Below are 12,744 nucleotides of genomic sequence, written 5' to 3'. Positions count from 1 at the left end.
AGGGTATAGTGAGCTGCTCCAGGATACCCATGATATGGGACCACCAGCCAGCAGCAAGCCAAGGTTGAGCTGAAAGGCAGACTGGTTTTACGGAAAGATACAGAAGCCACAGTTATGCAAGGGTATGGGGGTGGGGTGCTTGATGAAAGAACACTGATGGGGAAGCCCATTGGAAACCCTTTCAAGGACTCAGAGGCAGGGGTACTCTGAGCCCATATTGGAGTATCTGGACTATTAACTCAGCCAGAGAGGAGTGACCTGTTGCTTCTGGAGTCTGAGAAGCTAAGGGCGTACCCTAGAAATAAAAAGTCATTTGCCTGCTCTTGTGAACAGCAAGGCTCATGGAACCAATTAACCTTAAATGTGTAGCTGGAGGAGGAACTTATAATCACTGAACAAGTGCTTGTTGATTATCTAGGCCCCTGTCTAACCCTGAAGATCCCTTGAGTCACACATTCAACAAATACTTATTGAGCACTTACCTGTGGCAGGTGCTGTCTGGGTGCTGAAGATACAGCCACGCACAAACGGAATCATTAACTCTGTTGTAACCGAGTTTGCCTCCTGGTGGGGTGACATGGATCACAAGTAAAATATATGGCATGTTGGCTGGAGAAAGATGTCTGGAGAAAAACAAAGGAGACAAAAGGAGTGTTGGGGGAAGATTGTATAGGTTTAAATGGAGTGGCAAATAAAGGCCTCATTGAGACGTTGGTACTAAAATGAAGATCAGAAGGAAGTGAGAGAAGGAGACTTATGAATACCTAGAGAAAGAGTGGGTCAGGCTTAGTGGGACATGGCAGGTGCAAAGACCCAGTGGCAGGCAAAGCCAGTAGTGCAGAGAGGGTACAAAAGAAGGCTGGTAGGAGATGACACAGAGAGAGGGTGGCTCATGCAGGAGTGGGTTATTTCAAGGCTTCTGTTATTATCTAGATGAGAGATAGAAAGCCGTTGGACCATTTGTCCAACATGACATGACTGAGGGTTTTATAAGATCACTTTCCCTGGCTTGTTGAACAGAGACTGAAATAATTTGGGCCTTAGCTCTGGGAGTGTGGTGAGGTGGTCCCCAGGAGCAGGGGAGGACACCTTCAAGGCAGATACGAGCATGGATGAGCATGGGGACTTGCTCACATCTGAACCTGTCTCATACGACAGGATGTTGACGCTGGGTACCTGGGGAGGGACATTGGATGAAAAGACAGTGAAGCCAACTCCCAAATACTCTTTAACACAGAGAGGAAAAGGAACCTGCAATACTGTCATATAATCCCATTTATGTAAAATTTCACTGGTCTGTATGCAAGAAGTGTGGGGTGCGTGAAAGCTGGCCATGGAAGGCAGGCAGGGGTTCTGTCTGGGTGGAGGGGATCCTGACTCCTCCCCATCCATCCCCCACCCAAAATGCTTAAATTTACTTTCAAACAATAAGCAGGTATTGTTAATATAACCATGAAAAAAATCCCACAGAGTTCTTTTCATCATGAAAGAATAAAAGAAAATCAGTGTGATTATACTGAAGATTTTGTGGTGTGTTCTGTTACTATATTCTGTGTTCTCAGGCTCTCAAGGGACTAGCCTCAAGAGTGTTATGCAGCTGATGGAGTGGGGATGATGCTGATTTCTTCTTCAGCTGGTCCAACAGCTAGATCCACCTTTTACCCTGGGGCTGCTCGGCCCAAGGGGATCCATATCCCCAGCTTGGGGTTTGGGGCAGGCTCAGCTGCCCGGCCTCCCGTGTCTGTGCTGCAGGCTCACTAACAGCCCATTGGCATCACTTCAGGTTCATTATTGCAGAGGTGTGAGGTAGGTGTGCAAGGGGAACGACCTGGAGCTTCAGGGCCCAACTGTACCAGGCACCTGATTGAAAGTGAAGGAGCAATATAAAAAGGAGCAAGTGCCACTTGCCTAGTAATTGTGGGACTCGGAGCAACACTTGGCCCCTTGCCCTGGTCCCCTTTCAAGGAGAAGGTCTTGGAAAAGTGGAGGGAGGAGGAGAAGGAGGAAGGGGAGGAGGAGGATGGAAAAGGAAGGAGAGGGGGGAGGAAGAGGGGAAGAGGGAGGAGGAGGAGGAGGAGGAGAACAACCACCTACCCCTGCAGAATCACCTCCCATGAATAATTAAGGCCTCAACAAGCTGAAAAACCAGTTTTCTGCAAGTGGGGATTCTGTGCAAATGTAAAGCCCGAGCTGAAGTAGGCACTACGTGTTGTTTCAGTGCGTATTTAACTGCGTGTTGTTTTCACACGTTTAATGCGTTAAGTGTGTGCATAGACATCTTCGAAAGCCTGAAGTCTCAGGGTCTCCCGTGGAGGCAGCTGCCAGGACTGCCCACGCTTCCTGCATCCCTGAGCCTTCGGGCCCCATTCTGGGGAGACTCAGCTCAGAGAAAGGAGGCCAGGGCCGGAAGTTGAGGGTGCCCGGGTCCCTGTGCCAGGTACCTGTGGGGGTGATACAGGTGACCCCAGAGCAGCAGGGCCACCCCGCGGGTTACCCGGGCAACACCTGCTCTTCCCGGGACAGGAGTGAAAGAGAGCGCTGCATAGGACCTCATAAGCTGCCTTTCCAGAGGGATCGGGCTACAAATACCCACACAATTGGCACTTGCTCGGCTTCTGGGGCCTCTGCCTTGTGTCTCGCTCCCCAGCGGTGTGGGGGTCCTCCTGAGCCGGGGTGTGGCACCACCTGGGGCTCGGAGGGCCAGCCCTTGAGAAAATCCGCAATGGCCTTACTGGGGACAGTGCGGAGGCCTGCCTTAGGGCCGCGGGTAGCTGTTTTCCTGGCAGACGCAGGGCCTGGCCTGTCTGCACCACAGGTCAGCAGGTTGCGCCCTCCTGGGCTGCCCACCTAGACTAGTAAAAGCACCGGCAGCTCTGGGGGGCACTGGAGACAGGTGCCAAATGCTCTTGAACCTGCCCGCCCGCCCTGGGCGGCTTCAGAGGCCCTGGCCAGGTCACTGCGGGCCTGGGATCTGCTGACTCGGCTTTCCTGGCGCCGGGGCCCTGCGCACTGAAGCGGAGAAATGAGCTCAGGCCTCTGGTTCCCAGGCTTCCGGCCTGTGCTTCTGAAGGCAGCCCTCCCCCTGGGTCTCTGTGCGGTGGGAGACGTGGAGGGCTGACGTCTGCGCCGGGCTCCAGCAGGTTCCTGGATCTGGACGTCCCGGAACCCCTGGGAATGGAGGACCTCTGCGGCTGGCCATCCAGTACAACCTCCACACCCTGCAGGTGGGTGAGACCTGAGGCCGTGAGCAAAGAAAGGATCACACACCTGGTGACAGGCCACCGTGGCCGGGCTCAGACAGGAGACTGCACCGCTGCAAGAGGGCCGCGGCCTGGCCCCACAGAATCCACCCTAGCACCCTCTAGAATGATGCTCCTCAAACTTTATGCGGCAATCACCAGCGAGCTTGTTAAAATGCGGGTTCTGACTCAGCAGGTCTTCCTGGGGCCTGAGACTGTGTTTCTGGTAGGCTCCTGGGTGGTGCCCGTTTTGCACTGGGCCAACCATAAGGAAGGCTCCATGGCAATGGCTCTCAAACAGGGGAGCAAATAAGAATCCCTGGGAGGCATTTTATTATCTATTAGAGAGAGGAGAGGGAGGGAGAGAGAGAGAGAGAGAGAGAGAGAGAGAGAGAGAGAGAGAGAGAGAGAGAACTACAAGCAGGGGAGGGCAGAGGAAGAGGGAAAGAGAATCTTAAGCAGGCTCCAGGCCCAGTGAGGAACCTGAGGTGGGGCTTGATCTCATGACCCTGAGATCATGACCTGAGTTAAAATCAAGAGGTGCCTCCACTCGGGAGGCATTTTAAAAGTCTAGATTCCTGGGCCTGGTCTGTGACTTCCTGAATCAGCCATCACAGGCAATATGATTCTGATGATAAGCTAAGGGGTGATTTGATGCAGGACTTTGATTTGCAACCATTGTTCTGGAGCCTTCAGTGGATAGCCAGACACGGGAGAAATGTCTCCTCAAACCAGGGCAGTCCAAACATTTCTCTATTTTTAGTAAGATTTGCCCTTTGCAAACCTGGCCTACCATCATTCATTCTTCAACAAAGATTTATTAAGTCTTTTCTGTGTTTCCATGAGGGTCTATTCTTTGTTTTCCAGCTGGACGGACAGACGGTGAATGACAGACTCTGTTTCATGCCTCCAAGGCTGCAAAACTGAATTAGAGAAATCTCCAGTGGCTTTGAGTTCACTAGGTTGGTTTCCTTACATGGTTACAGAGCTACTAATGTGTTCTTAATGAGCTGCCATTTACTTATGCAAATAGCAGGGCACAGATGCCAGGGGGATTAGGGCTTGGCAGAGAGGCGTGCCTCTGCATATTGCTCATGTTTTAACACGGGAGCTGCTGTCCTTTCGGACCTATCCTTGTTTCTTGTGTTTAATTGCTGCTGTGTGGGCAGGGTGTTTGTGTGTGCATCTGTGCGTACGTGTGCGTGTAAGGGGCTCTCACCAAGCCACCCTGGCATGAGGGCGTCTCCACCAGTCAGTGGTCCTGGTGGGAATCATAGACCTCCCCACTGCCCACATCTGCCTCAAGCCTGGCAAAAGACCACTGGTGACGACCAGGGAGGGTGGGAGGCCAGGGGCCCGTGAACTGCATGGCATAATGGGCTTGCTAGATCCAAGCAGCGCTGTGAACTTCACTGTTGGTCTTAATGAAAAACTTTTTCCAAAGGTCCCTTTGCACCTTGTCAAGGGGTGAAAAAACCAGAACCAAAAACACCATGAAAAAAAGCGCTGTCTTTATTTCTCTTCTGTTCTCCCAAGAAACTTTCCCTTTCACACAAGAGAAGATGCTGCTCAGAGCATGATGGTGTGAGATCTCTGAGCGCGTAGCTCTGGCATTGGCCCTGTCATCTTCGTTGGCACAAGGGAACAGCTTGCAGGGGCTGTCGACATTTGGTACCATACCCAGCACTGTCCAAACAGGACCGGATAGGCCTCTCTCCTCGTTTCCAAGAGCTTTTGGAACACGTATCAGAAAGCAAAAATCTGTCCAAACAGGCATGGCATTCTGGGGAGAGTCGGTGCCACCACGCTTCTGATGTGCTTCTAGGCCTGCCTGCCCTGGCATCTTATTGGCATTGTTTTGCTGCCACTCTTTTTCTCCAGCAATGACTGTTTTGCTTGGATGTCTTCATGCTCACTGCAGACTCTCCCCATCTGGTTGGCCTGCTCCATCACCTGGTGGGAAATGCCCGTTGCTGAAGAATCACTGAGGCTGCCAAGGAAGGCTCTTCCTATCACTTCCTGAGATGTGACACTTGAGCATGCCCCTCTTGTCCCCACATCCCATGCCTCTGCAGGCCCTGACTCCTCTCCTCTCTCTGTGACTGAGAGTTCCCTGCTGTAAGCCCTTGCAGCTCCTTCTTAGGAACCAAGGCTGGCAGGGACTGTTGGCTCCCATGGCAGCTGGGATGATGAAGGCAGCTTTTGGCCTGTGGCTATGCCCTCCAGCCCAGGAGTCGCCTCTCTTATGAGAGCTGTGAATCCTGAGTGGAGCGAGCCATCACTGCTGCTCCAGGGGGAGAAGGCTGGGTGGCGTGGTGGAGGGCAGGAGTGCAGCGTAGTAGATGGCAGCGTTGGTTTCAGCTTTAGCTCTTGCTTGAGTTGTTGACATAAATCACATTGTCTCTAGGGTCTCAGTTTCTCATCTGCAAAATGGGGAGATTGGTCTCGCCTTATCTGGCCCACACTGACTCAAAAAAGCAAGAAATAAGAACAAAACAAAATTTAAAAAGGCATTTGGCTTAACATTTGAAAATCAGAGTTTTCATACAAAAGTATGGATTTTCCCCAAATCTAGAAAAATTGGCATATTTGGCAACATCATTTCCTCTTGGCAGCAACTGAATGCAGCTGAGTAACTGCTGCCCCTTTTTCTGTGGGTTATGCTCTGCAGCTGGGTCCACTTTGGGGCTCACTTCTGACAACAGCCCTGTTCACTCCATTGCTTTATGTATTTGGTCTTCTAAGCACATCGATTAACTTCTTGGAACTGCTATAACAAATGACCACAAACTCAGTAGTTTAGAACTATAGAAATTTATTCTTTTATAGTTCCGGAGGCTGAAAGTCTAAAAATCAAAGTGCTAGCAGGGCAGTGGTCCCTCAGAAGGCTCTAGGAGAATCTTCCTCGTCTCATCCTTGCTTCTGGTGATTGCTGGCTGTCCTTGGTGCTCCTTGACGCACAGAGGCATTGCTCCAATCTCTGCCTCCATTGTCACGTGGCCTTCTACCTGTGCCTCCATGTATTTATTTATAAGGGCACAGGATTCTGGCCCACCTGAATACCATATGACCATGTCTGAACTTCATGCCATCTGCCAAGATCCTGTTTCCAAATAAGGTCACATTCTGAGGTTGTTGGTAGACGTGAATTTGGGGGGACACGGCCCCACCCAGGATAGCCTTGTGGGCCGATAACCTTTGGTCCAGCTGGCTTCATGTCCTCTGACTTGCTGTCCTCCTGACTTTTGTCCTTAGTTTTCTTCCTCTGGGTAGCCTTTTCACTCTCCTTCACCTCTATGGATATGAAGAGGAGGCACCACAATCTTCTGGTCTTTGTTGGGCTGCTAGAGGGGCTGCCTTGGGGACTCTTATTACTCTTCTAGGTGTTTTGTATGTGTGTGACACTGTAGGCCAACAGAAGCTACCCTAGGCTGTGGCAGGAGCATGCTGAGAACGGGATGCACTTTTTTTTGCCTGCTCAGATATAGCTCCCAGTGGTACTTTCTCTAAATAGCCCCTTCCCTGACTTGTACTTTATTCTAGCACTTAAAACTAGATTGCAATGAAGTGTTAACAGACCTGTTTCCACTTTAGACTCTGAGCTCCGTGAGGTCAAAGACTGCTTTTTACTGAAGACATTCAGCCAGGAGGACGGTAGGCCCTTAGCACATGTTTGCTGAGCAGAAGATGCTTTAGGGAGCTCACCAACTCCGTAACCAGGGTGCCACCCTTGCCACCAACTTGCCCCCTCTTTGCCATGGTAGGCCAAAGCTGCTGTTTTACTTTCCTGAGTGCCCCAGTTTCTGATCCCTCCATGGTCTACTTAGCCTTGATGGGTGGATAATTGAGAAGAGATGGGGACCTGGGCTTTTCCCTGCTAGTTCTTCTCACTGCTAAGTCTGGTGTTGTGTGTATTTGAAGTTTCCTTCCCCCAACCTTCAATCCTGTTAAATAGAAACATTTTAGTTAATTTTAGGAAGGTGTTTCCTCTAGATCTATCTCCAGAGGTGGGGTGATGCCCATGGTCCACCTAATCCTGGCAGATTTCATGTCCTTTGTCAAGGTCCTTCATCCCAGTGAGACTCAGTTTCCCCATCTGCTGTGTTCATGCTGCATTCATTACTTTTTTTTCCACAAAAAACATCTATTGAGTTCTGATCACATGCCAGGTAATGTTCCTGTTGCTAGCAATAAAGTAGTGAATGAACAAATATGGGCCATCATCATGGAGTATTATTTGATTTAAACTGTGACAGGTGCTGTAGAAGTGAAACATGTGATCCTATGACAGTGTCTGTCAGGAGGACCTGATCAGCCATGAGAGCTAAGGAAGGATGGCTTCCTTGGAACATGGGATCTGAGCTGTGCTTTGAAGATAACTAGGAGTCTGGTTGGTGGCGGTAGGTGGGGACAGGGAATGGCAGGAGCAGACACATGGAGACCCTGAGGTGGAGGAATGTAGCCCCAACCAGGAGCAGAGAGAAGGCCACTCCATCTGCAGGTTGGAGAGTGGAGGAGTGAGGTAGCAAATGAAGAGGCCAGGAAGGCAGATAGGGGCCAGACCACACTGGGCCTTGTGTGCAATGAGAGCTATGGAAGTATCATAAGCAGGTGAGGGACATGTCCAAATTTTCATTTTCAAGTACTCACTCTGGCGGCAGTGTGGGGGATAGACTGGGAGGAGCAAGAGGGAGAAGGAGAACAGCAGTAGGGAACTATTGGAATCTTCTCAAGCAAAGCTTGATTTCATGGACTGTGTTAGAAGGAGTGGGATGGGGTAAAGAAGGTGGCCTGGATAGTACTGGGAGGGGGTCAGATGGATCTGGTAATAGACTGGTTCTGGTAGGGAGGGAAAGGGAAGTATCAAGGATGATCAAAGTTTCTGCTTATAAAATTGGGAGGTGGCATCTGTTGTGGTGAAGAACAATGGCTGGGAGCCCAGCTTTGGGAGAACATTAGGAGTTCCATTTGAGATCTGACTGCACCTATTCACCTGGTCCTTAGCACTGACCGGGATGACATTGCTCATGAAAATCCTCGGGCTTTTTAGGGAAACCTCTGTGGTTAGATTCAGATGAGCCCCTGTACTCTCTTTCCCCATTAATTGAGTCTACTCTGACCTTTGTAAGAAATGGTCACTGAAAACATGCTCAGTAGGGGGACTAATTGATCTAGCAGGGTGACAGTGCCATGTGGGCATTAAAAAATGGTGCCCCTGTGTCCTGAAGGTTAAATGTCCTTCCCAGGATGAGCCACTCCCTTGACTTTTATACAACCACAAATTTTTTACCATTACCTCAATGCTGGGCTTTAGGTGCTCATATGCTCCATGAACTTGGGATGTCATTACCTCCTTTTTATTTTTTTAAGATTTTATTTATTTATTTGGGAGAGAGAGAGAGAGAGAGAGAGAGAGAGAGAGAGGGAGAGAGAGAGATCACAAGCAGGAGGGAGGGGAAGAGGGAGAAGCAGACTCCCTGCTGAGTAGGGAGCCTGACCCCAAAGGGGGGGGGCTTGATGCCAGGACTCTGGGATCATGATCTGAGTCAAGGGCAGATGCTCAACTGACTGAGCCCCCCCAGGCACCCCTCCTTTTCTTTTCTTTCCTTTCCTTGCCTTGCCTTTCCTTTTCTTTCTCTCTCTCTCTTTTTTTTAATAGATTTTGTTAGTTTATTTGAAAGAGAGAGAGAGAGAGAGATAGCATGATTTGGGGGGAGGGGCAGAGGGAGATGGAGAAGGAGACTCCCCACTGAGCTTGATCCCAGGACCCCAAAAGTAAGATCTGAGCTGAAGGCAGTTGCCTAACCAACTGAGCCACCCAGGCAACCTCTGAGCCTCTACTGATGGTCTGATGGTGAGGATCAGATAAGATGATGTGGCTGAAAGGGCCCTAGAAAATTAACTTCTATATATAAATACACTGTGTCTCATTGTCATGGTGGCTGCAGCTTCCCCTAAGGCCCCATCTGCCGCCCCTTACAGATCAGTAGGAGGAGAAGATTTGTGTCAATGACCACAACATCACTTGGTGGGTCTGGCTGTCACCACTGTGGTCCTGCCAGATTTTCATTTCACGTGACACTGTTCTTACGCAAGAATTTTGCAAATTCAGTTCCTTGAGACATTGTGCCAAACCCTTCAGCAAAATTGAAATCTTCCACATCTGCTCTGTTCCTCTTAGTCACTAATTTTGGTAATTTGATTACAGAGACAGCCCTCTCTGCTGGAGCTTTTCTGCTCTGGCCAAGGAAACTGGTTCTGGGCGAGGTGTTATTGCCCCTCCTTCTGAACAGGTTGTTTTTCCTTCATGTTTTGTTCTTGAGTTTGGAAAATACAGCATTGACAGGAGCTGCAGTGGGCAAACTGCCTCCGGTTCTTTTTAGAGCAGCATAGGGAATAAACAAATAAATACATTCATCTGTACATAAATACCTTGGACAGCTGCTTCTGGAAAGGATCAATACCTGCATGTGTTTTCCTCTATAAAAAGGGGACAGGCGGAGTGTTTTTTTATAGATGACTTCGCTCATTGGCACTGGGAACCCAGCCCACTGTTTGAGCTGTGAGACTGTGGGCAGATCTTTGGTTTCCCTGGGCCTCTGTTTCTCCACCTGTAAAATGAAGGTGTCTAAGTTGTCCTTTCTGGCTCAGAAGGTCATTCATTCATTCATTTACTCATTCATTCAGCAAATATCTGTTCTAGGCCTAGGGAAATAGCACTTGAATAAATCAGACAAGAACTCCTGGCTTTGAAATACCTAAATCCTAGCTTTGTATTAGGATTGAGGAAATCGTGGTTGAACCCTTACTATGTGTCAGGCCCTGTACTGGGCACTGGGGAAGAAGTGGTGAACCAGGTCTAAGTCCGCTGCTTTGGAGGGGTGTGTGTGTGGTGCTTGTGGTCTGAGAGGGAAGAAGTGAAGCAGTAAAGGGTCCTTGCTGAAGAGCAGAACGAGTGGGGGACTTGCCTCTGTCTGGAGTCAGGGAAGGTCTCCTGAGAGGAGAAGGCTGAGCTGAGAGGAAAGAGGAGGAAAAGGGGAAGGCAGGCTGCTTTGGGCCAGGGAAGAGACTTGAAGATGCTGTGAGGAACTCGGGGAGGTCTGAGGTGTCCAGGGCTGGGAAAGTAGGGGGCCGCAGGATGGGAGGAAGCTGGAAATCTAGGCAGGGGACAGTTTGCCAGAGCCTGGCAGGCCTTGAAGTCTGGAAGGGGCTGGAGAGACCCTCAGAGAGTGAGCCAGTGTGGCAGACCCTAGGCTGAGGTGTGGTGCTCCCAAATTTGGGGTCCTCTCCAGCTAGCCCAGTCCCTTCTTGTTTTACACTTAGCTCCTCACTGTCTCCTGAGCATTGGAATGGCTCTTCTGCTTGGCTTCCTCTGATGAACTGCCTACTCCTAATTTCTTTCTTTTTACCATTTTTTCCCCTGAAAAGATGTTTATGGGATTTGAACCATCAGAGGCAGTTGGCAGTATGAAGGAGGCCTTTCTTAACTGCTTAGTCTTTTTTTCCCGGTACTTTGTGTCTTTTCTCTGCACATTTTCTTTGGAAGCCTTGCTGAGAGCTTGTCTGGGATCTAAACTTTGGTGGAAAGGCCATGTGGGACTTGGTGGAGTGGGTGGCAGGCAGAACGTGAACCATCTAGTACCAATACTAAGAAGGACCCATAGACATTTCCCCCCACTTGTGAATAAAGAGCCAATCCCAAACTCTACCATTTTGTACACAAGTAAATTTAACAAAAATCTCACTTAAAAATAAAACACATGATTTTCCACATGAATTACATCCCTTGGGTTTGTGGCACCCAGTGGCAGCATTCCTGCCTTCTGAGCTTTAGCCACACTGGCCACCTTGAAGCTTCTCAAACACTCCATGTTCCTTCCCACTCCAGGGCCTTTGGATGTTCTGTGCCTTCCCCTTGGAACACTTTCCCCTTCATCTCATACCCCTTAGCCTACTTTCCCCTATTCCTTCTTCTGAACTCAGGTTACATATCACTTCTTCAGAGAAATCTTCATTGACCCCACATGGGTGAGATTGGGTCCTCTTATAAATCTTCATTGACCCCACATGGGTGAGATTGGGTCCTCTTATATTCTATGTGGCTCCCTATTCTCTTCTTGCATGGCACTCAGTTTTGCTTGTAATTAACTCTTTGTGAAGTAATTCGATGGTACCCCACTAGAATCTAAGCTCTTTGAGGGCAGGAGCCATGTCTATTCGAGTCACTGTTATATCTTTAGCATGGAGCACAATGCCTGGCACACAGGGAGTGTCCCATAACCATTCGTTCGGTGGACAAACTATCCTGAGCCACAATTTCCTAGACTTTTTTGAATATACTGTCACCATGAGGGAATTTTAGAAAGCAGAAGTCATGTTACAGCTCTTTGACCTGGGCTTTAGTGAAACCCGGGCTGATGTAAACCTGCCAGGACACGTGTTTCAGTTCACATTTGACAACAGCTCTGGCCAAAAGGAAAGTGAATGGAATATTTGGGGAGGGGGCGTCCAATCCTCTATGAGAAAGATCAGACAATTGGGCAGAGCAGTGGGAGTTTAACATGGCTGAGATAACTAATGGTCATCAAATACTCATGAACTCCTGAAATATGCTGGCCTCCTTGTAATTATACTGGGGTCTTGTGCCTGGTTCTTTCCAATGGATGGAAAGTGAAAGTCATGGGAGCCATTTCTGCCTCTCTTCCCTTCTGTTGAAGGCATGTATCCATAGGACATAGTTGCAAGATGGAGAAGAGCCTCCTAATGTGTGGCAGCCTTTTTGTAAGTGAGAAATAAGTCTTTGTTCCATTAAACCTTTAAGATTAAGATTCCTCTTAGAATTTCATTTTGATTTATCTGTAACTGTGACATTTCATAGACTGTCCCAACTGATACTCTTCTTGCCACACTGATGCTTTCTCATGCTTTTTCTCAAAAGCTAAATATTTATTTACTTTAAATTCTTACCTGTTAGCCAGATGGCTTCAGACTTTCTGGAATTTATATTAGCAATTCCAAGCATCCACCAGTGGTTTTCAGACAACACAGCTCCTGCCAACATTTGGTTGTACTGGTCTCTTGACATGGTTTCCTTCCCTTCCCCTGGGAACAATGTTTCATATGAAGTAAATGTCTTCCAGTTCCTGGTGGCATTTCTGACAGCTCCTGGAAGAGAGGTTCTGCTTGGCAGATTCCTGGAGTGGCTTGCACACATTTCAACCTGTTCTCTCCCAGGTGAGCTGGGGCACAGATTATGTCCCTCTCAGATCTCCAATTATTCAGCAGGCTCAGAATTGAAAGGCTCAGATCCTGAGTACACAAAAAACCCCCAAAACTCCAAAAAAGTCATTTATAGGGTAAAAGAGCCTGTTTTCTGTGGTAGCTGCTGAGGAACAACTTCTGAGTCCTGCTGCTTCTTTCTCCTTGCTCCTTTGAGAGTCACTGGGGAGGAGTCAGGGACCTGCTGAGGAGGAAGGGGCTTCTGCTGCTGTATGGGAGCTGGTGT

General features: G+C 49.0%; 1 long non-coding RNA gene across 1 annotated transcript in view; it reads left to right on the top strand.

The window, feature by feature from the left end:
* Window positions 1-3,080: 3,080 nt before the first annotated feature.
* LOC121475182 overlaps window positions 3,081-12,744 on the top strand; it is a 28,906-nt gene continuing 19,242 nt past the window's right edge. Inside the window, exons 1-2 of the long non-coding RNA XR_005983675.1 lie at window positions 3,081-3,224; window positions 4,107-4,201. This is a non-coding gene — a long non-coding RNA (uncharacterized LOC121475182). The remainder of the gene's footprint in view (window positions 3,225-4,106; window positions 4,202-12,744) is intronic.

Source organism: Vulpes lagopus, chromosome 1 (assembly GCF_018345385.1).
Source record: "Vulpes lagopus strain Blue_001 chromosome 1, ASM1834538v1, whole genome shotgun sequence".
NCBI classification, from domain to species: Eukaryota; Metazoa; Chordata; class Mammalia; order Carnivora; family Canidae; genus Vulpes; species Vulpes lagopus.
The sequence above is the reverse complement of the archived record's forward strand: the minus strand, read 5'-3'. Positions and strand labels throughout refer to the sequence as shown.